At 45.0% G+C, this 26,136-nt stretch overlaps 1 long non-coding RNA gene across 1 annotated transcript in view; it reads left to right on the forward strand.

Moving 5' to 3' along the window:
• The window catches only part of LOC310827221, a 33,946-nt gene extending 8,563 nt beyond the window's left edge, over positions 1-25,383 (forward strand). Inside the window, exons 2-3 of the long non-coding RNA XR_014556228.1 lie at positions 4,274-4,448; positions 23,270-25,383. This is a non-coding gene — a long non-coding RNA (uncharacterized lncRNA). The remainder of the gene's footprint in view (positions 1-4,273; positions 4,449-23,269) is intronic.
• The last annotated feature ends 753 nt before the right edge of the window (positions 25,384-26,136 follow it).

Here is a 26,136-nt window from a genome sequence, read left to right on the forward strand (position 1 = left end):
CACCCTATGCATGTTTACTTGGGAATTAAACTGAAATTAGTAATTCTTACTTCTACTAAGTATGAATAGGGTGGGCAAGAGTAAATATGCATAAGATTAGTTGGTAAGTCCATACAAACTTAATAATAATAGAAACATTCTGTCTAGTAAACCTGGGCCTTCCAATTATTTGAGGAAGAAGAAATGCAAAATAGTATGATGAGCATCAAGATTTGCCCTGGTATAAGCCTTCTCCACATGGTCTAATTTAAAAGACATTTCTGGCACACACATACATGAACACACACATATGCAATATACCAGATGCTCAGTGGCTCCTATAAATCTGAGCACACAGTGCCTCTCAGTTCATGGCACACCAATTGCATGAAATAGCGGCTGTGTACAGACTCAGATTCTTTTGCACACTGCTGCAAACCAACATTTGTGTGAGTGTGTTTGCAAATCTATACAAAGTGACCACTTCACATGACCACCCATGAGGCGGGGAATTAATAACCCCAATTTAGTCCTGTACATTCATTTCAATGGGTCTACTCTGAGTAAAATTGCATTGACTACCAGCCTAATCTTCCTTTCCCCACTTCCTTAGATTCCAAGAGTGGATGTATTTGTATTGCTGTTATGATTGACAATTATTTTCTTTTAATAGTCATGCCAGAAAGGCTGGGCAGGGTGGGGGGGATTCTTAACCTTTGGCTAACATCCAAATAGCATCAGTTTACGATCTGATGTATCTTTTCTCTGAGGACTACATTTAGCCCCCGCAGAGAGATGGGGTCGGTAATCCAATACCCTTCTCCGCTCTCATCCTAATGCTTATTCCAAAGCATGTTTCATTCTTAAATTATCTTCAAAGCATACAGAGCCGTAGGGAAATAAAAGGAGAATATCGTGCACTCTCCAAGAAACACATTAAACCTAAATCTCCACTAGACCCATCATAAGAATTAAGCATCAGAGCAAACCGCCTCAAGATAGCTTAAGGAGTTACATACAAAATTCCAGGTTCTGCTTGGGAGGAAAAAGTCACATTGGTAGATGATCTCACAACAATTCTAGCACAGTAGAATTGTGTTGCACAGTATCACATAACATAGATGAATATGAGGGTTACTTAGGAAGCTATCTTCCACCAAGTAAAACCATTGGTCCATCCAGTTCATTACTGACAACACTGACTGACGGCAGCTCTCCAGGATTTCAGACCTGGAGTCCCTTGTGCCCTCGGCAAGGAGCTGTATCAGCAACCCACCCATCCTACTCCACTCTGCTGAAAATTCACTTTACCACAGGGCGAGAAGGATGGGCAGCTTCTCCCATGTTTGATCTTGCTGCAACAGCAGTGGTGTCACACATATATGCGTCATACATTCCATAGCCTGATAGGTGCTTTTTGTGCCCCTGCCCAGGGCCAATTTCGCCAGCCCCTAGGGTCTTTCCCAGTCCTCCGTGAAGATGCTAGTGGAGATTGACCATTTGTCTACAAAGCATTTGTGCTGCCACTGAGCTATGAACCTTCCCTGTCTGAGCTTCTGAATGCAGATGGGACTGCATATTCCCATTGGGGCTGACAGATGGTGCATCAAAGTCACTCCAGATGATCTAGTTTTGGGTTCCTGATAGGGTGGCAAAGAGCATTATATGGGGTGCAAAAATTTCATCCATGCTACAAAGGACCTTAACAGTGCTAGATGAGCAGGAAGTATTTTGGAGGGGCACCCACTACCCCTTGGAGCAATCCTTGTGTTGTGCAATGGCCATGTGCTGGATCCTGGCACATACAGTGGAACCGTGGTTCCTGAACAGCTTAGATGCTGAACAAATCCGCTCCCAAACACCGCAAACCCATAAATAATTGCTTCGGTTTGCAAATGTTTTTTGGAAGTCGAACATCCGGCATGACTTCTGAGGCTTGTGAGTGGCTGCAGGAGCTTCCTGAAGCTGTGCCTTGGTTTTTGAACCGTTTGGGGAGTCAAATGGACTCCCAGAACAGATTAAGTTCGGAAACCAAGGTTCCAGTGTATGTGGTCAAGTGCCATGGACTGGCTGGAGGCAGAGAAGTGGTTGGAGGGCACCAGCTGGGGAACCTCCAAGGGATTAAGGCTCAGTACCAGGGGAATGGTGGTGGGACGACTGTGAGTGGTCAGGGGGAGAAGAGGGAGCAGACCTGGAGGAGGAGTCAGAAGCTGAAGAGGGAACAGGGTTTAGTGAGCAGGAAGAATCTGTGGCAGAGAGCAGTCCAGACTCAAAGGCAGGAGAGGAGGGGAGCAGGAGACAGAAATGAGGCAGGCTGCTGAAGAATCTAGGGAGCCCCATCTGCTGCTTCCCTCCCCTCTGGTCTCCTAGAACATGCTGAGAAATGAAAACAGTGGAGCAACAAGAAACAAGACGTTGGAGCCTTGGGCTGCTGGGGAAGGAACTGGGGAGGAGCCATTACTTCTGGTGCCAATGTTACCATCTGTATTTATGTTTGTTTAATTGACTGAAATTATCTGTCCCTCTCCCAAATCAATGTTGAAAGGCCTATGGTCTTTAAATTATTCTGATGTTTCTCATACCAGCACCTTCCATTTAAAAGAATAAACATACCCCACCCCCAAAGATACCATCAACAACAGAAGCAGCTTATCCAAAATGTTGCTAAGAGGAAAAAGTTGTTCTCATTTCCACTGAAGACCACACAGCTTGCTTTCATTATAGGCTAGCGAGAGGTATAAAGAGGTGGGCAAATGGAACTCCGAGCCTCATTCTTTTTCCATTTTCTGGCAGGATTATGTATATCGCATGTCCCGAAGCATTACAGGAAAATATCAAAGGGCTAGAAAGTGGGATGCTATCCAAGATGGAGCCTTTGCATTTAAAATAGGACCTGGGGGACATCTGCACTTATATCTGAGGACAGATATAAACCTTATGTAATCCTTCTCCATCCATGAGGCTCTACATAAGTCATTTTGCAAAGAGGCATGTAATTGCAACCAGTTACGCCAAAAGGACAGGAAAGGTTTTTCTCCTGTGTGCAGAGCAGTGGTGTAGGGGCAAATTCAGAGGTGCAGGCTCCCTTCATGAGAGTCACATTCACTCCCCCTTCTCAGATTATAATTAGGGGTGCATTACGACTGATTCAATGCAGATCATCATGTGTTGCCTATTTTCTGTGTACGTACATGGGCAAATGATTTGGAGTGCTCTGGTATCTTATTTCAGAGTGACTTAGGCTGACCTCGAAGTTCCATTGCGCTTAACAGAACTTGCACACAGAAAGCACCTTGTCTTTTCAGTGTTCCTGAGAAATAAAGTAAGCAATAAAATACAATTAAAAATCAATATGAACGGTTCATGCGATGGGCATGCCATCTCCCGTCTTCAAACCACAAATCCACAGAGATGTCATGGACCACAGTTTATTTAGATAACAAAAAAACAAAAAAATGCACACTAATTGCATTTACTCCAAAACATCACATCTCATTTGGTCCTGATAATGGTTAAGATGAAGTCGGGTGGGGTGACTCAGATGGCTAGTTTTTATGGAGTCTGTTTCCACTGGAAAAGAGAAAGCCCTGGCTTAGGTGTTGTCACAATAGTCTGTTTATTTGCAAAGGAATACCTAAATAGCGCAGATATTATGGAAGCTATAAAAACTAGCACAGAAGCAGGTTGTGCAAGCCTCAAAAGCAACAATGGCACCCTGGAATCTTACATTTATTAATTTGTTTTTATCAATTAATTTTCTATACAGTCCTTCATCCGAGGATCCCAGGGCGGTTTACAATATAAACACAGCAGCCTTCGCATTTATTGTGTTGTTGCTTCATGTGAGCCAGTTGTCCTAACACAGGGCTATACAAGGTTGTGACACACAAAGCTGAATGCTGCCCATGGCAGATGGATGAAGCGGCTTGCTTTCTCTCCCCGCTCTACCTTCTCAGTCAGCAAAAACAGTTACAGATAGGTAGCCGTGTTGGTCTACCATAGTCAAAAAAAAAAAAAAAATTCCTTCCAGTAGCACCTTAAAGACCAACTAAGTCAGTTCTTGGTATGAGCAAAAACAGTGTGTTTCCTAAGCTCCTGAGCAGTTGCTATCCACTGCTGGCAGGGGGCTGGATTCCATTTTGCAGGTTACCATTTGTGGAAGCCTGCCTCAACATAAGTTTTTTATTAATTTGCCATAAAAGCAGCTCCGTACAGAGAAAGGAACATTTCTCATGCTGCTATCTCTCGGATTCCACAGATCAGCTCTAATCGATAATGTCTTTTATTACTCTAGGATGGGTTCCATAAAAACGGGATTAGACGAGGAATTCTCAGCATTGCAACTGATCGCACTGGACAATCCCTTAAAAAAAAATGACGCCTAGTGCCTAAAATGCCTTGTCTGAAGGCAGCCCTCCATGCCATCGAGGCTATAAATCTAACAGCTAAGGAACCCATTTGAATGCCAGGTACTGTATACACATTTAATTAAGCTCGATTACACTAACAATTCACTTCACTGATCAGGCTGTATCCTGGAGCATATACCAGAGGAAACCTTGCACTAAAGCTTTTCGTTGTGATCCAAATTGAATATTTCTGCAAAAGTCTGTGTGATTCTTTTTTTTGGGGGGGGGGTGTTCAGTATTTTGTGGTGCTTGAGAATCAGATGACATGCATTCGACAACTGCTTTTATCATGTAAAATCTTTCTCTTCCCCAGTCCTTTGTCTTTCATATCTTTTTTTGTCTCTTTCCACTGCCAGCTTTTGAGTCTGTACTTCATTGCCCACATTCCCCCCGTAGCTATTTCCAGAGCCACCCCACACTGCTTACTGTATCTCTTTTGTTAGGCAGAAGGCATTAATCAATTAATCGGTGTGATTAATTAGGTAACGACAGATTAAAATGGCTTCCCTTTGGCAATTCCTTTGGTGCCAACCAATGTTTTTTCTTTTGCTCTCTTTTTTCCCTACATACAGAGCAGTGCTTTTTGGGAGCTTCCAGATAACCTGTTTATTGAGCGTTCAGCCTGATTTGTTGGTGGGGAGGTTAGATGATGTTGTGTCAAAACAAGCACACTTTCCAATGCATTTCCCCACTCACTTTCCTTACCGGAAAAAGCCTGATCTTTGGGGAAGGTGGGTTTGCTGTGCAGGATCTCCCAATCAACTTTAATTGAACAACCTGCTTTTGCAACTGAGTACCACTCAAAAAGGGGGGGGGCGTGGGTGGCGCTGTGGGTCTAGGACTTGCCGATCAGAAGGTCGGCGGTTCGAATCCCCGCGACGGGGTGAGCTCCCGTTGCTTGGTCCCTGCTCCTGCCAACCTAGCAGTTCGAAAGCACGTCAAAGTGCAAGTAGATAAATAGGTACCGCTCCAGCGGGAAGGTAAACGGTGTTTCTGTGCGCTTCTCTGGTTCACCAGAAGCGGCTTAGTCGTGCTGGCCACATGACCCAGAAGCTGTACGCTGGCTCCCTCGGCGAGTAAAGTGAGATGAGCGCTGCAACCCCAGAGTTGCTCACAACTGGATCTAATGGTCAGGGGTCCCTTTACCTTTACCACTCAAAAATAGTGACAATCTGGAAATGTCCTTAGTGTCTGGAATGATAACATGGAAAGCTAATATGCATCACTGCACATAATTTTGTAAGTTGCCAGACTAGACAACGTAGCAGAGATCTGTGATTGGGTCTCCTGCCTCTTTACATGTTGGTCAGTGTCAGCTGTAGAACAAAAATGAGGGGTGGGGGGCATCCTAACTCAGTCCCCTTTTATCTTGCCAGTAAAAACCTCCACCATCCTGAAGCAACTGGTTTCCCCAATAGGGAAACTGAACATATTCAGGATGTGTGCACATTATGTTTCCCCAGTGGGGCAGAGGAAGGAACCTTTTGCTCCCCCTTAATAAAAATAAATAAAAATACATGGTTAACGGAGGTTCTGCCCCCCCCCCCCCAAAAAAAGCCCTGCCTACACCCATGATCAGGAAGGTGATCAGGAAAATTACAGGAGACAGGGGTAAGCATTCTTCCCCCAGAGTCATGTTCCTGGCCTGAATTATAACCCCTGCTCTTGCTATTGGTCAACACTTAAAGAAACAGGGACTCTGGGTACCAATCTCTGTTGGATTGCCTACTTTGGCCCTAGAATGAAATGCAACTAGCCAAAGCATAAAAGAAAACATTGCACTTTTAGTTGGGCTTCCAGGACAGGGCTCTATATCCCTGCCACTATATCCATACCCCCACTTCCTGCACACAAATATCCCTGGCCACAGGATTGTTCAGTGTTCATTAGGGACAGGGTTTCCTCCACTGAACACCCACAAGCAGTTCATTGCTAAGCCACCAGTTGGGCCTAAGCTGAGGACTTACACCTCCCCATGTAACCTACCAACCCCTGGGCTTTGGCTCAACCAGAGCTCTAGCCCCACAACTGAACTTCTAACAACCACATCTCCCCAACACCTTACCTTCCTCCTCAGTTATAAGGAACTCATGCATATTCAACCGTCAACAGCTGCCTCTCTTCTCAGCTGTTCCTTATCCAACTCGTCTCCCACCCATTCTCCACCAGAAAGCCCTGCTGACCGGGGTCCTGCTCCTGCAGCCACACAGGAAGGAAGCCCAGGGGACAGTGAGGTGGTTCTTCCCACTTTTCCATGCATAACGTAGTGCACAGGGCGTTTTGTTATATTACATTTACGGTTAAACAGTTTGCTGCCATGACCATTTATCTCTAGGCAAACCCGACCTTTTTGTTAGGCACTGGAATTCATTAATAGCCCCTTCCCCCTAGAAAGCAACAACCCTTTAAAAAAAAATCCTTATCCAAGCAGTCATGCAGAATCATACATGGTGATTAGCTTGTGGGCTGCAAATGATTTATTAGATCTAATAAGGCAAGCCACATGTAGATGCTTGTAGGGCAAAAGGGAGGTTGGATTGCATAGATCTTACACAAGCAATGAGACTCAGGTCAGCATTGCAACACTGGTGAATTATGGCATTATCAGATTGTAATTGTGTTGTGTAATGGAAAAAATGCAAAATGGGTTTCTCATAGATTTAAAAGGCATTATTAACGCATCTCTAGAAGCTATCTCAAAAGCTCCTGCTGTATTGATGGTTCAAAATCCTTTCTTTGCCTCTGTGTGTATGTGTGTGTAGTAAAAATAGTACTAACAAGTTTTTAGAAAGCTTTCTTTGAGTTTCTGGAAAAGCAGTTTTAAAATCTCTCTCTTCACCTGGTAAAAAAGATACCCCAGTTCCCCGAGGAGTTAAAGTGAACAATCGATCAGGAAAATCCTATCCCAACTGCATCAGTCATCATCTATAGGCAAAATATTAGACCTGTAAGAGGATAATGTCTCACTTGGGTCTCTCCTAGTAGGGACTGGTCCATTAGGGCAAATGGGGTGCTGCCTCATTAACCTCAGTCTGCCTTCAACCAGCCCCCAGTTGCCCACCTGCCTGCCAACCAATCCAGGGGGTGGCCTTGCCTGTCATTCTCCTCCTCAATCTCAGTGTTACCTGTATAGGCGTCAACAGGGAGGAGGATGGGGACAAAAATAGAATTAGCTGGCTCCACCTGTGATTGGCTGTGGCTCTACCTACTATTTGACCTTTGCCCTACCAGTCTCATGACTGTCCTAAATGTGCTTGGAGCCATTACTTACCCCTAGGAAATCCATTCACAATTCCAGTGTATTAAAAGCCTATATTTCACTTTAAGGTTAGCAGATGGGAAAGCGCCAGGGGTAGAGAGACAGCAGCAAAGTGGGAAAGGATCAGCACCTCTTACGTGTCCCCCCTTGGTCTTAAAAGCCACCCACCCCCTGCTTTATGCATGATTGGGGGAGTCTAGATTTCAATGCCACAATCTAGTTTGGACCTGGAGTTTCTGTTCCAACATTTTATGAGTACCCAGGCACCTTCTTCCTTCTTCATATTGGACCTAGCTGTGATGACTTTCACATTGTGTCGCTAACTTTGGGAGTGTTTGTCTTGGCTTTTAAAGCAGCTAGTTCTTCATTTCCTGGCAGGGTCTTGATTGTCCCAAACTTACTTCCTTGAATCAAGCAGTATAGTCCACTGGATAGAACTGGATTTGGAGCTGAGAGCTTCACACGCAAGGTGCCCCTCTCTCTGCGGCTCAACGTGTGATTTCTGACAAGTCTTTCTCAACTTTCATCTCTAAAATGGGAACAATATTGGGGGCTGGGTGGGTGTTTATAAACAGCTTAACTGCCAAAGTGGCTTCGAAGTGGTTCACAAGTATGAAACTAAATTCTCTCTCTCAACATGTAATTAAAATACACAATAAAATAATGTCAATTTAAAATAAATAAATAAACACCAAGTAAAATGGACAGCAAGACAAGTCCATTAAAACATAAGTGAAACAGTCAAAACAGCAATTAAAACAGGAGATTCAAGTCAGGAGATCAGGTGAATCCTTGTGCACCTACTACACACAATCTTTTGAACATTATTGTGAAACCTGGCTTTTATTATTCCTATTTTACATACAGTGGTACCTTGGTTCTCAAACACCTTGGTACTCAAACGCCTTGGTTCCCAAATGCCAAAAAAACCGGAAGTAAGTGTTCTGGTTTTCAAATGTTTTTCGGAAGCCAAACATCTGATGCGGTTGTCGGCTATTATTTCCAGGGTGCCTGCACCAATCAGAAGCTGCACCTTGATTTTCGAACATTTCAGAAGTCAAACGGATTTCCAGAACAGATTAACTTTGGCGCTTTTGTTTTTGCTATTTATTTTGCTTTTTTTGTTCTGGCGGCTTTTTCGGTTAATTTGTTTTTGTGACTGTGTGGAACCCAGTTCAGCTACTGATTGATTGATTTATTGTGTGAATGCGGAAATGGATAAAAGTCCCTCATCCAAAGAATGACTATCACCAGTGCAGGTAAGAAAATAATAATAATTTTAATTTTTATCATCTGCAATACTGTCTTATTTATTTTATAGTACAGTACATTACATATTGCTTTCATTTTATGGATCAATGGTCTCGTTAGATAGTACAATTCATGTTAAATTGCTGTTTTGGGGGTTATTTTTAAAAGTCTGTAACGGATTAATCCGTTTTGCATTACTTTCTATGGGAAAGCGTGCCTTGGTTTTCGAACGCTTTGGTTTTGGAATGGATTAAGTTTGAGAACCAAAGTACCACTGTATAGGGTAACTGAGGCCAAAGGCACTTTGCTATAATAGGGCAGGTGACTAATGTTACTTTTTTTGGCACATCACTTAACTTTGCTTCAGATAGATTTCTAGTCTACTTGGGGCCTCAAAAACCCAGATGTTTTCCTCTGTTAGTGCACTAGTCCAAACTAGCCACAATAATGTGAAATCCTGATAAGGAAGGTGGGGAGGCTCGGCTGCTGCTATTGTGAAAATAGCCTTGCTGCAAGGGAAAGCTGTATGTGGTTTAAAAAAATATATATCCAGGATGCTCTAACATTAAAGAGAAGAAACCTCTTACCAAAGGCAGCACACATGACTTCCCAAGTATCCTGTAGCATAACTCAAGGGCAGCTAATGTAAGATAGTATGTGTCAGCCCAGAGTTGCACTGCCAGATCCTCTGCAATTTTTATTTTTTTAGCATGCAATATGAGAGCTGTCGCGGGTGGCGCTGTGGGTTAAACCACAGAGCCTAGGACTTGCTGATCAGAAGGTCAGCGGTTCGAATCACTGTGACGGCATGAGCTCCCATTGCTCGGTCCCAGCTCCTGCCAACCTAGCAGTTCGAAAGCACGGCAAAGTGCAAGTAGATAAATAGGTACCAGTCTGGCGGGAAGGTAAACGGCGTTTCCGTGTGCTGCTCTGGTTCGCCAGAAGCAGCTTAGTTATGCTGGCCACATGAGCCAGAAGCTGTCTGCGGACAAACGCCGGCTCCCTCGGCCTATAGAGCGAGATGAGCGCGCAACCCCAGAGTCGGTCACGACCGGACCTAATGGTCAGGGTTCCCTTTATGAGAGCTGCATCTTGGGGTCCCCTGAATTGTTTGAAAGGATTCTGGTGCACCCTTTAGATGCACAGTGTTGCACATCAGCAAGTTGAGAGGAGTTCCTCTATACAATCACAAGAAGTGTCCTGTGGGTGCCTTGATTGCATTCTGCCTCCATTTCCCTTGGCCACCTTGAACCAGAGGGCGAGCTGCTGCCCTTACAAAAACAAATCACACCTCCAGCAATTGCTTGGAATGCTTGTGCGGTCAAGTTGGCCTTGCGCACATCCTGTTAACTGACCCACAAAGCTCCCTGGAATGTTTCCAAGTTTCTTAAGGGAACAGACATATTGTGGGTAATGTTATCAGATTGAATTTGTCCCAAATGAAACAGAAATGAAAAGCAAGGGACGCTGCCGGCATCTCCACTGAGTTGTGAGAGCAGGGCAGGGGAGGGAGAGACTTCAGCAACCAGCAGTGTCGGCCTAATTGTGTTTAGGCGATTCTCTGGCCACACTGAAAGTCCTGACCTGCTGGTGAAACAGGAAGCCTGCATTCCATAAGGTCCAGAGAAAGAACCGAAAGGTTTGTGCACCAGGCCAAACATCTAATCTGATGTATTCTGAGTCCCAGAGCACAGTATTTAAAGGCAATTATGAGATATGTCCAAAAATGAGCCCAAATAATTATTAGATGTGCAAGAGCTGCAAGAACATGGACATACCCCGCAACTGTTCTGGTTTAAGCGGGACATCCCAGATCACAGAAGCCAATTCTGGCTTCTGGAAGGTCCTGTTTAAGACTGACACCCTGGTGTGAGTCAGTGTGCAGGGATGGTGGGATGGTGCTGGGATTTCTCCTTCTGAAATGTTGCAGGCTATGGATTGAAAGTGGCATTTAAGCACCTCTTTACCTGGCCCAATGCTAATGCCAGTGCTGCACAGCTTGTCATCTACAGAGGTGAACATGAATCCCCCCACTGGTCCAGGTAGGTCATTGCAAGCGTTGTCGCTTTACTCCTAACAAGCACAACAAAAGCAGAGCAATCTCCCTCACCACAGCATATTTGTGGTATGAAAGGTGATCGGATTTCAGCAGCAATTTCCAGAATAGGTGGTGGTGGGAAATGTCTGCCCCTGAACTTTAACAGGGGCAAGCAGCATTGAAAGCTGAATCACGTGTAACCTCCCTATGCAATTGTGAGCATATATCGCTATAAATGCACAATAAGGATGGAGCGACAGCACTGAAGTAGACATCTGCAATACAGAGGGAAGACCCATCCAGTCTAAAAGGCAAAAAAGGTTCTGTTGCTTCAAGACCTGGGACTTTTGCAGGCGTGCAGCTTTAAGGTCGCCAGCTGGCTCCACCACAAGAGAGGAAATGGGAAGAGTGTCTGCAAGAAACTTGCAGAGAAGCAGACTGCGTAGTTTTACACTGGTATGCAGTGGTCAGAACGTCTGTCAAATCCATTTGATTTGGAAAACACAAACAGCAAAGACATTCCAAGGGACCTGCAGGAAGCAATGGGTTCATCAGCATATCATTAAATGTGAGCTCACACACAGCCAGGGCACCATTCTTTGCAGTCAGTTCATGGCAGACACTATTGCTGTCACCAAAGTACAGTCAAACTGGGATTTCATTGGAGATTTTCAGCCCCTTTGAAAATGGGTTACTATCCTGAAAAAGCTGGCAGACTTATCCAAAGCATTCTTTTTCATTGGAAAGTGGTTGAGCTTTCTCTGATGGCATGCTGAGAGGGATTCTGTATTCTCATGATGCTTTCCTCCCTGCAATATTTTAAAGTTTTCATGCTGCAAATAAGTCTTGCGGAATCACGTGATAATCTTTCTGCCAAGACTACAAGCTGCATGATGCAGTGTGACTGCGATGGGTACAATGCACACGCAGCCATGACTTCAAGTAAAGTTGTGACCGAATCTGGGGTTGCGGCGCTCATCTCACTTTATTGGCCGAGGGAGCAGGCGTACAGCTTCCGGGTCATGTGGCCAGCATGACTAAGTTGCTTCTGGCAAACCAGAGCAGCGCACGGAAACGCCGTTTACCTTCCCGCTGGAGTGGTATCTATTTATCTACTTGCACTTTGACATGCTTTCGAACTGCTAGATGGGCAGGAGCTGGGACCGAACAACGGGAGCTCACCCGCTTGCGGGGATTCGAACTGCCGACCTTCGGATCGGCAAGTCCTAGGCTCTGTGGTTTAACCCACAGCGCCACCCGTGTCCCTCATGACTTGAAGTAATAAGTCATTAATATTGACAGATTGGCAGCACAAGTGGCAATGGTTGTCATTTCCCCATGAAAATTTGCATAGGAAAAAAATGATTTGAAATAGATTCCTCTGCACACAGATGTCACACATCCCTGGTGGGCAGAGGGAGGACAAGAATCTCTCCCTCAAGCCCCTTCTCTCTCCCCTGCTCCCTGTATCTCTTATCTTCATCAATCTCCCTCTTTCCATCAATATATAGACAGTGGAACTTCCCAAGGGAAGGACAGCACTAGAATTCGCTGATGCAGGATATACTGTGGCTGACAGATGTGGAGGAATCCCTGAGGCATCAATCAGCATTGCCCAGAAACCACAGTCCAAAGCTGGAGGATGCTTGTATAAGGAACATCACTCTGGAGCAGAGTAGCAATTAACTCTCAAGCCAATAGTACAGCAGCCACCCATTATCTCTCCCTAGAGATTAGAGATGGCTTCTCACTTCACAGTATACATTCACATGGTCTAGGCCAAAGCCAGCCATCATTCCAGGCTAAAGAACGAGCATGTGTTTCTAAAGAAAACAAACAAGAAAGGGTGGTAACCTCCGCAATTATTGCACAATTCCCTCTGGTCAGAGGCTCGGCTAAACATTTACATTTTCGCCAGAGGAAGAACCGCACTTGATTTCCTTGTGGATAAAATACACATCCTAATTACACACTTCCTTGGGAGAAGGAGCCATCCAAATCATCGGAACGTGCTTCCTGGCTGGGAAGCCTTATATGGGAAGCTGCCTGATCCTGGCTCAGACCATTAATCTATTTAGCTCAGTAGTGTCTACACAGATTGGCAGTGGCTCTCCAGGGTTTTGGGCAGGCATCTCCCAGCCCTCCCTGGAGATGCCAGGGACTGAACCTGGAACATGAGGCATGCAAAGCAGATCCTCAGCAGGTACCCCTGCTGGTATGCTCTGGCTGGGTGCAGGAGTTCTATTCAAATCATATTGGGGGGGGGGCTAGTTCTTTTGTTGACTCTAGTGGGAGTTTTCCAACTAATGCCGCACTTTTTGCAGGAGTGAGAAACATACCTTCATCAGAAGTGGGACTTGCCCTCAATAAAGCATTGGGTTGTGACTAAGGTCTGCTTCCCTGCCCGTCACCCTTCCCTTATGCTGGTTTAGGTTTTGCTAGCATACACGTTATATCTGCAGCACCCTCCTGCCAGCCGAGGAGTATCGCTGAATCAGTTTTTCCTGCAAGTCTTGCATTGTACTCCACCAATCCATGGTGGGTTGGAGGATAGTTGGAGCAATCCTATCCTCTAGTCTGTATCTGTCAGGGGCTGGCTGGCTGATGAGGAGTGGTGGGAGGTTTCAGCTGGAGAACCCCCTAGGGAAACCTCAGAAGAGGAAGGTTCAGAGCCAGGGTGGTGGTGGTGGGACACAGCTCAGAGGATGAAGGGGGGCGGAGGCAGAATGGTAGCATGCTAAACAAGCAACAGGCTTGAGTGAGAGAAAGGAAGAAGGGGCAGAAAGCACTGCAGACAGCGGAGGAGGAGGTGGTGTCTGAGCCGGAACAGATGCACAGGAGCCTGCCAGTCCTACTGTATTCAGCCCCCATCCTTCCTTATCTCCAAGGACATGGAGAGATTTGCATGTAGCATAGCAAAGGGGACAGAGAGCACAGAAAGCCCCTCCCCAGTGGCTGAGGAGGAAACGTAGGGGGAAGTGGCAGGGACAGTTCTGGCAACTGCTTTCCTGGGGCCAGTCTTGCCATAGGTTTATCTGCTTGTATTCTGTTTCCTTGAATAAAGAATCAACTTTACTGCTTGTATCTGAGTCTTCATGCTGACCTACAGCTGAACCAGCCCTGACAATATCCCATGTAACGACAGGATAGAAACTTCTGTTCATACATCCCTGTTTCTTTCTTCTAGGGCTTGTTCTGAATGAACTAGACTTAGGTCTCATTCAGGTGTGACATCGGATGTGAGGACTGCAGAAAAGTGACGGCCTTATTGGTCAGTCATTGAACCCAAACTCTGCTTTAGCCCTTGTGAAACTGAATGCTGATCTAGACGCTCCGCTTATACACATAAGGGCTTAACTGCCATGCTGTTTACTGCTGCCTGTTTAGAGATTGCCTCTCATTGGAAAGACTCCAAAGATCCATCTCTGATGGGATGGGAAGGGAAAATTTGGGATCTGGCTCTTCCTGAGCATTTGATGCAACACAGAAAGGGTGTCGGAGGCCAAACTAAACACGATCATTTTGACAAGGTATGGTTCCCATATATCAGCTATGTAAACAGAAGTGATGTTAATGTCAGACCTCCAACCACTCATGCTTACTTATGGTGAGGTTTTGTCACGGATAGTTGACATCTTGGCAAAGTATTGAATGACTTAGTTATTTGACAGTCTCCCAGCTCCACTTTTTTATCTTATATGCAACCAATGTATACATGTAACACCCTACAGGTTTTGTTGGTGTTTATTAATGTTATTTCACTATAAAACCAATAAAACTTTGTAAAAAGGTAAATAAAGCAGCCTCAAATTTGTGATACCATTTTTGTGATACAACATGGGAAGCCAAGACTCAAGTGTCAAGTCCATGGTGAGATCTGTGAGCAACAGGTGACCTCAGTGCAATGTATCGTTGCCGCCTCCAATCATCACTTACTAAACACGTTTTGGAAAGTCTTCGTTGTGTGGATGTTGCCAGATTGTCAGTATTTTGCATGTGGGATTCAAGTGCATACCAGAGGTTTAGGCTTGCACAATTAAAGTGGACCAAAGGACTCTTGTCATCCCAGCACGACAAATCCACTCCCCCCCCCCCCAAATGACTTTTAGTGGTTCAGAAATGCACTACAAATCGTGGGATGAACAAATGATTGCAGAGGGTTTTCCAGGCTTCTCTTTAATCAAATCTCCGGAAGATCTAGAGGAATACTTGTTGCCCTATAACCATCCCATAAACAAAGAGCACATGCTCAGTAAAGACTGGACAGAGTATTAACAACCTTGTAAGCTTTGTGCAAGAAAATCAGGATGAATGATGCCGTCAAGAGGCCATCCAAAGGAGCGCAGGGATGCTGTCTTTTCAGGGAATCTAACAGCTTGTGCAAAGAGGGAGAGTTGGTCCAAACATGTGACCTTTTAGTAATTTTATACCACATATCAGGACTTTTGCCAATCAATCCAGTCAATCCTACTTCTAGTTTTTGGAACTAATGTAGCCAACATTTCAAATTACCGCAAGAATATATTCACTTTGATCTGCAAGGTTGCAAAGCAGAGAAGGAAGCACTAAAGAGAAACATTATGCAAACAAAAGCCAATGTCTTAGTCCTATGTGAGGAACAGGAGACTTGCAATGTCCGAAATCAATGAAGTCCTAAATCGAGCTAATCAAGTGATTGTTTCAGAGAAGGGAACTGGTGGATTGGTTTGGATAGTTTAAAGCAGTTCATTTCCCTTGTGGTAAATCACAACATAGTGAAAAGGATCATGTAGCAAATTACTGCACTGGAAACAGAGGTTACAGTAATTAATGTATACCATTGTAACTCTTGATTAAAGAGGTCCTTTTACAACAAGCCGTCTCTGCACAACTTGTCTGACTCATGCCAAGGACAGCAGTATAATAATAATAAAAACAACAACAGTATTTCTGTTAATGCTAACATGCAGAAATGTGTTTCCAAAAAGGTTTCCTTTGCCAAGCAGGGAAGGGGGGTGGGATGTATTTCACTGAACAGAAATTATTCTCTCCTAGGCCCAGCCAACAAGATTTTGGATCACTTCCAGATGGAATCTGGACTTTGAAGCAACAATATCCCTGTTGAGAGCACATTGTATATCATAAGGTATTTAGCCAAAAGGGCATGGAAATGTAATTCATAGCCTGAAGTGCACTCAAGTTCAAAGAAGGTGGTTTTGTGGGTTCTTCTCCCCCCCCCCCCATTTGTTTTCCCTTAATGTAACCAACACGTTTTCAAGAATGAGATGTAATAACAGCATGAATACAAGCACTGATTGAGGTCCTAGATTTTAGGAGATATAGTGTAGGAGCCTCTAAGAAACAGCAACATCTGTGACCCTGTTCATACTCTAGACAAAATGGGCACAATCAACATGTGGTGGAGTAGCAGGATCACACCTGTTTATTCTGATCCTAACCCTGCCTTGCCTCCGTGCATTGGAAACAACGTACAAACAACACATGTGCATGTAGTGCTCAAAATATTTTAGTTCATGTATAGTTTCAGAAAGTGCGGATTTGATAGGTTCAGCTATAAATACAAATCAAATTGAATGTCTCCTCCATCCCTAGGCTAGATGGGCAAATATAATATAATGAAACTTCCTACATGTTTCCAGTGATGCCAACCAAAAGTACAGGTTTTAATGTTTAAAGCCCTCCAGAAGGATCACCTCCTTCCATGTATATTTTCCCAGACCTCATAGTCATAATTGGAGGCCCTGTTTGAACGTCCATGACTAGATTCAGAGGGTGGCTGCTTGCAAGAGAATCTAGTCTGTGGTCTGTCCTGCAGAACCCCCCCCCCCCCAAGAGAAGCTCTCCTTTTCAGTGCTAGGTGAAGACTTCTAAAGGGTATTTAAGAACTTTTTAGAGGCTTTTAAGGCATTGACAGTTCTGAATTTTTGCAAGTTTTAACTCTGCTTGTTGTGCTGTGAGCAGTACTGGTTAATTTTAAGCTCTTCTGCCATTTGGTTTTATGCCGCATTTGTATTTTTGTCATTTTGGCATCCTTATGTCAATTTCTGAAGAGAGAATTTTGATTATGGGGTGGTTTAGAAATATTGCAAATAAATACGTAAAGGGCCTTTAATCCCAGCCAATGTACTCAACAATTGTTTTCATGAGAAAGGAGGTACAGAGAGGAACTGAGAGGAGCCAGTCCAGTGATGGCCATTAGCCAACAGCAGCAGGATTTGACACATGTATGTCCGGCTGCAAAAGGAACCGCAAGAGCAAACTGGTGCTCCGCACGAATATTCCCAGACTGAAAACTTCCCTTCAGGATCTGGAGCTGCCTGTGTAAAAGGAAAAAGGGAAGCCTCTGGTTTCCCATCTGCGCCCTGGACAGATGATCAAAGGCTGGCACTGGTGTTGACAATCTGGTGATGAGGCTTTGGATGAAGCTTTCCACTGTGGGGGAACAAACAGAAATGCCAGCCCCCTCCTGTGGTATTTTGCTGTGCCAGTGCAGAACTCCCATAAGGGAAGGGAAAGCCTTAGGAGGAGAAGGGGGTGTGTGTTGGGGCTTGATGCAACTCCTGCAGCCAAGCTCTTTGTTCGCCGCAGTGCTGCCACCGCATCGTGTGGTGTTTGCTACCACTCAAGTAGTGCTCCAGAAGTTGCTGGACTCCAGTTCCCATCACCCCTGACCGCTGGCCCCATGCTGTCTGGGGCTGAAGGGACCTGGAGTCCAACAATACCTGGAGAGCTGCAGGTTTCCCCATTTTTGGACTAAAGATTCAGGTAGGAGTTGTGTAAAGCAAAGGCCTTTTTATGAAGCAAGCAAAAAGGAAAGAGGAAGAACTCTAGATGCTAAACATGTAGTTTATTATAAACCCAGTGTCTTTTCGCAGCAGTATCCAAGAGTTATGCAGTATTCCTTTAGCATGAGAACTGTTGCTAAAATCATGCTCCTGAAGAAAGAATTTTCCCAAATTCATTGGGCTTATAATAAACTGCACCTGGAGTTCTTTCTCTTCCATGGTGCCATACCAGTTTTGTGGCTATTTTTCTACCCTTAGTAAACAAGCCTTTTCCAAACGCCTCACTCTCTGTCTCCCTCCTGTCTTGGTGCTGTCTGCACGGCCAAGGACTCAGCTAGACTAGTAAAGAAAAAGTGAATTATATGCGTTGTATATGCCACATAGTAAGGGACGTGGGTGGCACTGTGGGTTAAACCACAGAGCCTAGGACTTGCCGATCAGAAGGTCGGTAGTTCGAATCCCCCCGACGGGGTGAGCTCCCGTTGCTCGGTCCCTGCTCCTGCCAACCTAGCAGTTTGAAAGCACCTCAAAGTGCAAGTTGATAAATAGGTACCTCTCCGGCAGGAAGGTAAATGGCGTTTCCGTGCGCTGCTCTGGTTCGCCAGAAGCGGCTTAGTCATGCTGGCCATATGACCCAGAAGCTGTACGCCAGCTCCCTCGGCCAATAAAGCGAGATGAGCGCCGCAACCCCAGTCAGCCATGACTGGACCTAATGGTCAGGGGTCCCTTTACCTTTATATGCCATATAACATTGTGCCACCAGATGGCGATGTGGAGTCCTGTTTTTCTCTACCTGTTTTCCCTGTTTAAATTTACAATGCTTTAAAATGAAACGCTTCTTTGATGTGTCTAGATCCAGCCCAAGTCACTGAGTTCCCCCCCCCCTGCTACTTCCACAACTGCCCTGTCTAATTTCACGTACACAGAGGGAAAGCAAGTCACCAGGGAAAGAACTGCCCACCTGCGATGTTGTACCTATTATATTAATTTGTGGGTAGCTTTCCACACGAGTCTCGAGCCAATTCAAAACAACTAAAAATAGCTTTAAAAACAATACCAAACCCACCCGCTCCGGCAAGTAAGATATACAGAATAAATACTTAAGCTGGAAAAGCTGGTAGGATTAAAAAAAAAATGTCTCAAATTGTTTCCAGAAAGGACAAACAGTGGCGTAGCGTGGGGGGTGCAGGGGGGCCCGGCCGCACCGGGCACAACATCTGGGGGTTAGGGGGCGCAAATCCACGGGTTAGGGGGCACAAATTACTTGCCTTGCCCCGGGTGCTGACAACCCACGCTACGCCACTGAGGACAAATCTCAACTGGGATGCTGTTCTCCAGAATGGGGGTGGCAGCAGAACTGCTGACAGAAACCCTATACTAAGAAGTCTGGGGAATCTGTGCCCCCCTCCAATGTTATTGGACTATACCCACCAGCCCTAGGCCAGTGGTCAAGGTATCACCTCAGTTGTGCTCTAGCCACACACGAAGGACCACAGTTTCCCCATCTTTTAGAACCTCCTCGTGGCTTCCTGGCACTGAGAGACTCCACAAAGGACCATCCTTCACAGGGACTGGCCCAATATGTAGGTGGCACACGCTTCTCCTTTCCACCTGAGAATGCAGGTGAGTTGAGCAGGGTAGGGTGGTGTTCAGAAAGCTGATACAGCTCTGGAGGGCTCACATGAATAAGCCAAGCCTCATAATACAGGCCTTGGCAGGCAGAAAGCAAGCTGGTCAGCGCCTTTGTCTCGCTCCGCAAATGGTCACTGCTTTGTTCTCTCACCACTCTGCACTGATGCAGGATGTACACTGGGGACAGGCCAAGCGTCTTCCTCTGAGCTACTTCTAGGATGCAATTTTACCATTTCAGATCTCGCCTTAATCTTGTTTGCACTCCTCTTAGATACCATTCCACTGGATTATCTCCATGGTGATTCTTTAACCATCTGGTGCTCCTTTTGTCATTTGCCGCGGATTATTTTAGGGTTTGAAGAAGCATTTCTAAATGAGAAGTGTGAGGGGGTGTGTGCTTAAAATAGACCCCACTCTCAGATTGTCTCTTACATTTCTCTACTCTTCTTTCCTCTTACTCTAGGAGAAACAATGTCAAAATGAATTTTAAAATGCCACAAATAAAAAGGTAACCGGCATTTTGAGCAAACCATTTGTCGTCCTTTCCAGTTCCTTTTCCCCTCTAGCACACCCTCCATAGGCTTTTCATAATGAAGCAAGCCTCATGTTGCCATCTTTTAAACTCACCCTGCTCCTGTGCCTTTCAGAGCAGCCTGACACACAGGAATTGAAGTGATGCCAGGGCTTTTTTCCAGCTGGAACTCAATTCTGGCACCTCTCAGTTGGGCACCATTGCCTTGAAAAGAGAACAAGGGAGGTGTTTGTGGTGAGTTCCGGCACCTCGGTTTCTAGAAAAATAGCACTGAGCAACCCTATTCTTGGCATGAAGACATGATGCATTTCTGCTGTTAAATCTGTCAGGCTGCTGTTAAAAGGCACAGGAGCATGCACAGTAAAAAAGGTGGTAAGACTGCTTATCAAAGACTGCAAATAATGTGTACTCTATCCCACATATAGGGATGCGGGTGGCGCTGTGGGTTAAACCACAGAGCCTACGACTTGCCAGTCAGAAGGTCAGTGGTTTGAATCCCCACGACGGGGTGAGCTCCCATTGCTCAGTCCCTGCTCCTGCCAACCTAGCAGTTCGAAAGCACATCAAAGTGCAAGTGGATAGATAGGTCCCACTCCGACGGGAAGGTAAACGGCATGTCTGTGCGCTGCTCTGGTTCACCAGAAGCGGCTTAGTCGTGCTGGCCACATGACCCGGAAGCTGTATGCCGGCTCCCTCGGCCAATAAAGCGAGATGAGCGCCGCAACCCCAGAGTCGGCCACGACTGGACCAAATGGTCAGGGGTCCCTTTACCTTTATGTGGGATTACCTATCCCACATATTCCTTTTGTCCATGGCATAAGTTTCGCTCATCCTTCTCTCTAGGGTGAACTGGCACTATCATTCATATGAAAGCCAAGAATTTTGTGACTCAGCTGCATCCTGCCTGTCTCTATAACATTTTATTTTCCCACATGCAAGCACCTCCTGGTATAGAAAAAATATATGAAATGCCTCCCTCTGGCTTCTTATTTGGATTCTGGCAGCAACTGAGGCTGGGCAAGGAAAAACAAGGAAAACAGGTAGAGAAAAACGGGAGTCCACGTCGCCATCTATTGGCACAATGTTATATCCCACATACAACACATACAAATCATCGCTGTCAACGTTTCTCTTTTTTTAAGGGAAATCCCCTTGTTCCGAATAGGATTCCTCGCAAGAAAAGGGAAAAGTTGACAGCTATGATACAAACTGCTTTTTCTTTACCAGTCTAGCTGAGTCTCAGTTTACATCCAAGTATTAATGGCTACATTAGAAAGTATTTTCATTGATTTCAATGGAGATTACTCCAAACAAATAGGCCTAGGTTCTCAATGTTAATTACTAGAGCAGACAACAGATTGAGTACATATTTCCCCTGTGGTGAGGGATGGGGAAGAAATTTGATTAAGTTCATACTTAAAGGTGAACGTTCTAAATTCACAGTTTCTGAAAGAATGCACAAACTGCATTTGAAATTTGCACTTCTCTGAATTTTGCAGTGTAGTTTTCCAGCAGAGCAATGTGCACAAAAACACACAGACTGAGGCAAAAGGTGCATATATCAGTGAATATAACACAAACATGTGTTATATTAGGGAAATGTGTTTTGGCAAAGGGTGTATATTAGGCAACACTGCATACAAAATGAGCTTTTTAAGAGAAACACTAATTTCGAAAGCTAATTTTTTGGGGTTGGGACCACAAATTGCTGCAGAAATGTAGAGAACCGAAAAAAGAGAAACAGAAAGAACTGAAATTGACAGATCCATCCATCCCCACCTCTGGTGGTCCCATTTATATTTGGTAAGGGCAATATCCAAGCAAATTAAAACATTTTTAAGGATACAGTCCCATGCACACCTATGAGACACTTCTCTCAAATTCAGAGGGATCTGCACCTGAGCACATATGCATGGGATCAGGCTACAGGTTGAGCTGATTTCCGGGGAAGAAAGGTAAGCACATATTTTTTTTCCCATTGAAATCCATTGGGTCAACACCCTTAACAAACTATGGGATTCATGGAAGCCATGAGTGTTAAAGTGGTATAGCGTTTTATAAATGTGTGGTGTGGATGTGACCTCTATGCTGAGTAGAGCCAGAACGAAATGCATTTGGGTAAGGATGTTTTTCTTTTGAACAGCTAGTACATCTTTTGCTAAAATGTAGAAGCACACAGAGGGACGCGGGTGGCGCTGTGGGTAAAAGCCTCAGCGCCTAGGGCTTGCCGATCGAAAGGTCGGTGGTTCGAATCCCCGCGGCGGGGTGCGCTCCCGCTGCTCGGTCCCAGCGCCTGCCAACCTAGCAGTTCGAAAGCACCCCCGGGTGCAAGTAGATAAATAGGGACCGCTTACCAGCGGGAAGGTAAACGGCGTTTCCATGTGCAGCTCTGGCTCGCCAGATGCAGCTTTGTCACACTGGCCACGTGACCCGGAAGTGTCTCCGGACAGCGCTGGCCCCTGGCCTCTTGAGTGAGATGGGCGCACAACCCCAGAGTCTGTCAAGACTGGCCCGTACGGGCAGGGGTACCTTTACCTTTACTTTTACCTTTTAGAAGCACACAGAAAACTACAGCCACAGAGTTGCTATCACCACCTTATCTGGTCTTCCCCCTCACTCCTCCTTTTTGCCACATCTGCCGGTATAAAGACCTATGACAATCCAGGAGATGGGATTTTGCCTCTCCAAGAGTATGACTATACTTACTGCTCTGATGCAAAACCAAGAACGCAGCTTGTTAGGTCTATGTGTCAGAGGTAAAGGACAGAAGATGTAAACCCACATCCCATTCCTAGTACTGGCATTGCATCTGGGGACAGGGCTTTAAAAAGTGGAGTAAATTTTGGAAAACTACACTGTAGTGATTATAGCAATCATGAACAATAGAGAATGCAAGCTCCAGTGGTGATTACAGCTACATCACATTGCAATTTATACTGTGAATTTACTGAGCAATTATCCAGGATTCTAATCCAAGAGACAATTACATGTCCCAGCATGGAGCTTGGTTAGAAATGAATCTAATACAGTGGTACTTCGGGTTACAACACCTCGGGTTACAAACACTTCAGGCTACAGACTCCGCAACCCAGAAATAGTACCTGGGATTAAGAAATTTACCTCAGGATGAGAACAGAAATTGCACGGTGGCAGCAGGAGTCCCCATTAGCTAAAGTGGTACCTCAGGTTAAGAACGGTTTCAGGTTAAGAACGGACCTCCGGAATGAATTAAGTTCGTAACCAGAGGTACCACTGTACAAGTAGTTGCCAGTTATTTGCTTTCAGGCAGATTTACTGCTGATATTTAGGCATGACTGCCCTCTAGTGGAACTTGCTTTCTTTCTCAAGCCATAAAAATCTGCTCTCTGTCTCCTTAACTTGCAGGGAACTGTGCATCAGGTATACCACTGTGGTAACTGTTAGAAGAGGATATTGAATTAGTTGGACCTTTGGCCTTATCCAGCTGGACTCTTCTGGTGATAAGGACTGAGAGCCCTAAATATTAAAGAAGTCCTTGGAGCAGGACGCTGGAGGATTTTGGTCTGCCTCGAAAAGGTACAATGAGGAGCGAGTGATTTATCTCTTTTCCTCCATACATAAAGAATCATAGACTTGTAGAGCTGGAAGGGACCCTGAGAATAATCTAGTCCAACTCCCTGCAATGCAGGGATATGCAGCTGTCCCGTATGAGGATTGAACCTGTGACCTTGGGCTGTCTTCTTAATATCCTCTCCCATCAAACTAGCAACAATTCTTCAGGCTTTTTGGAAAAGTATATTTAAACATCTTTTTAAGAAGACAGACCAAAGACTATATTTGTATGCGACGACAGCAGCTAGAGTTTTGATAGCCCAAAAGTGGAAAACACAGGAGATACTGACTGTAAAGGAGTGGCAGACAAAGTTGTTTGAGTACACAGAAATGGCAAAACTGACACACAGAATTCGCAGTCAGGAGGAGACGAAGTACCAAAAAGAATGGAGTAAATTTATGGTTTATATAAGTGAGAACTGTAGAAATTTGAAGACGTTAGCAGGACGGAAGTAAATCTTATGTCATGGTGTAATCTTTTAACTAATGAAACTGTGAATTAAAGATTGGAATAAGAAAACTTGCGGAAGGGAAGGAGGGAATTCAACGGCTCTACAGAGCATAAAGTAGGATATATGTAATAAGACTTGATGTTTTTGTTTGTTGGTGTTGGTGTATTTAAAATGAAAACTCAATAAAAAGCATATAAAAAAAAAGAACCTGTGACCTTGGCGCTATGAGCACCAAGCTCCAACCAACTGAGCTATTTAGTATTAGACAGTTAACTGGATTAACTGTTTGGTGACACCCTCCCACCTCCTCCCATGTAGGTTTGTGTCTGTCGAAAATATATTGTATACACTAGTTGGATTCCATTTTTAGATTTGCTGAAAGGAAATGTTTTGGAGAAGCACCGAGACTTTTTAGAAACTTCTGACTGATGCGCCTGGTATACAAGGGGGTTGTACAATATCTGCACCAAGAGCAATATGCAGGATCTGTGTCATAGGTACGGAGTATTATTTCTATCGACAGGAGTATTGCAAAATGTGAGGAGTACATGTAAGAGATTGTTTTAATTAAACAAGCAATATGTATTTTACTAATTTGGAATTCTTCAAAAGCATCAGTAGGTTATTTGTATGGACACACAAGCTATTTTAATAATATGAGACAAGGAAAGCAGATGCTAAAGGTGAAAAAGACTTTAGATCCACAACAGCAAGAAACATTGAAATCAAAGAGGCCAGCACACATGGAGTGCAATGAAGCTGTCCAAAGAAAGACAGAAACACACATCTCTTTTCAGCACAGAATCGCCCAGAGAACAGCCACCAAGTCAAGCTTGCGCTGCCAGCTCTGCACCACAGCGCCCCCTCCTGGCACAACTGCGAGTCAGTATGCACTGAACATCAGATGAGCCTGAAACCTGATCTGACTCTCTCTTCCTTTGTCTGTCTCTCTGCTGCTGACTAGAAAAACCTCAGGGGAAGGTGCACACACAGATCTCCTGCTTTCACAAATAATGCACTCACATTTCCCATTTGTTTAGTCGTTTAGTCGTGTCCGACTCTTCGTGACCCCATGGACCAGAGCACACCAGGCACTCCTGTCTTCCACTGCCTCCCGCAGTTTGGTCAAACTCATGCTGGTAGCTTCAAGAATACTGTCCCACCAACTCATCCTCCATCATCCCCTTCTCCTTGTGCCCTCCATCTTTCCCAACATCAGGGTCTTTTCCAGGGAGTCTTCTCTTCTCATGAGGTGGCCAAAGTATTGGAGCCTCAGCTTCAGGATCTGTCCTCAGGGCTGATTTCCTACAGAATGGAGAGGTTTGATCTTCTTGCAGTCCATGGGACTCTCAAGAGTCTCCTCCAGCACCATAATTCAAAAGCATCAATTCTTCGGCGATCAGCCTACTTGATGGTCCAGCTCTCACTTCCATACATCACTACTGGGAAAACCATAGCTTTTAACTATACGGACCTTTGTCGGCAAGGCGATGTCTCTCCCTCTTCATGGATCACTGCCTTGCCGTGGTGAAGGAGCTTGAATAACTCAAAGAAGCTATGAGCTATGCCGTTCAGGGCCACCCAAGATGGACAGGTCATAGTGGAGAGTTTTGACCAAATGTGATCCACCTGGAGCAGGAACCGGCAAGCCACTCCAGTATCCCTGCCAAGAAAACTCCTTGGACAAAGACAACAGGCACATTTCCCATACATTTGGGGAATCTGCAGGGGTCCCATGCCAGATTAATTGTAAATAGGGTGAAAAAGTGAGTGGTTGACATCCCCATTATCATTTTTTAACCTGCCCTGAAGGACACTTTCAATTGCATGGGCTAGGCTACTTTCAGGTCAGATGCATCTCTGAAAAGTAATAAACAAATCTGAACACACTATTTGGACAGTTTGGGGAGCCAGTGTTGTTTAGGGGTTAGAGCAATGGACTAGGACCCAGGAATTCAGGGTGAGACTCAATGAGGGACTTCAAGCCAGTCGCAATACCTTAGCATAGCCTAATTAGTTGTTGTTTAGTCGTTTAGTCGTGTCTGACTCTTCGTGACCCCATGGACCAGAGCACTCCAGGCACTCCTGTCTTCCACTGCCTCCCACAGTTTGGTCAGACTCATGTTTGTAGCTTCTAGAACACTCTCCAACCATCTCGTCCTCTGTCATCCCCTTCTCCTCGTGCCCTCCATCTTTCCCAACATCAGG

The sequence above is a fragment of the Podarcis gaigeae genome (assembly GCF_964106915.1).
Source record: "Podarcis gaigeae genome assembly, chromosome: 11".
In the NCBI taxonomy this organism is placed as follows: Eukaryota; Metazoa; Chordata; class Lepidosauria; order Squamata; family Lacertidae; genus Podarcis; species Podarcis gaigeae.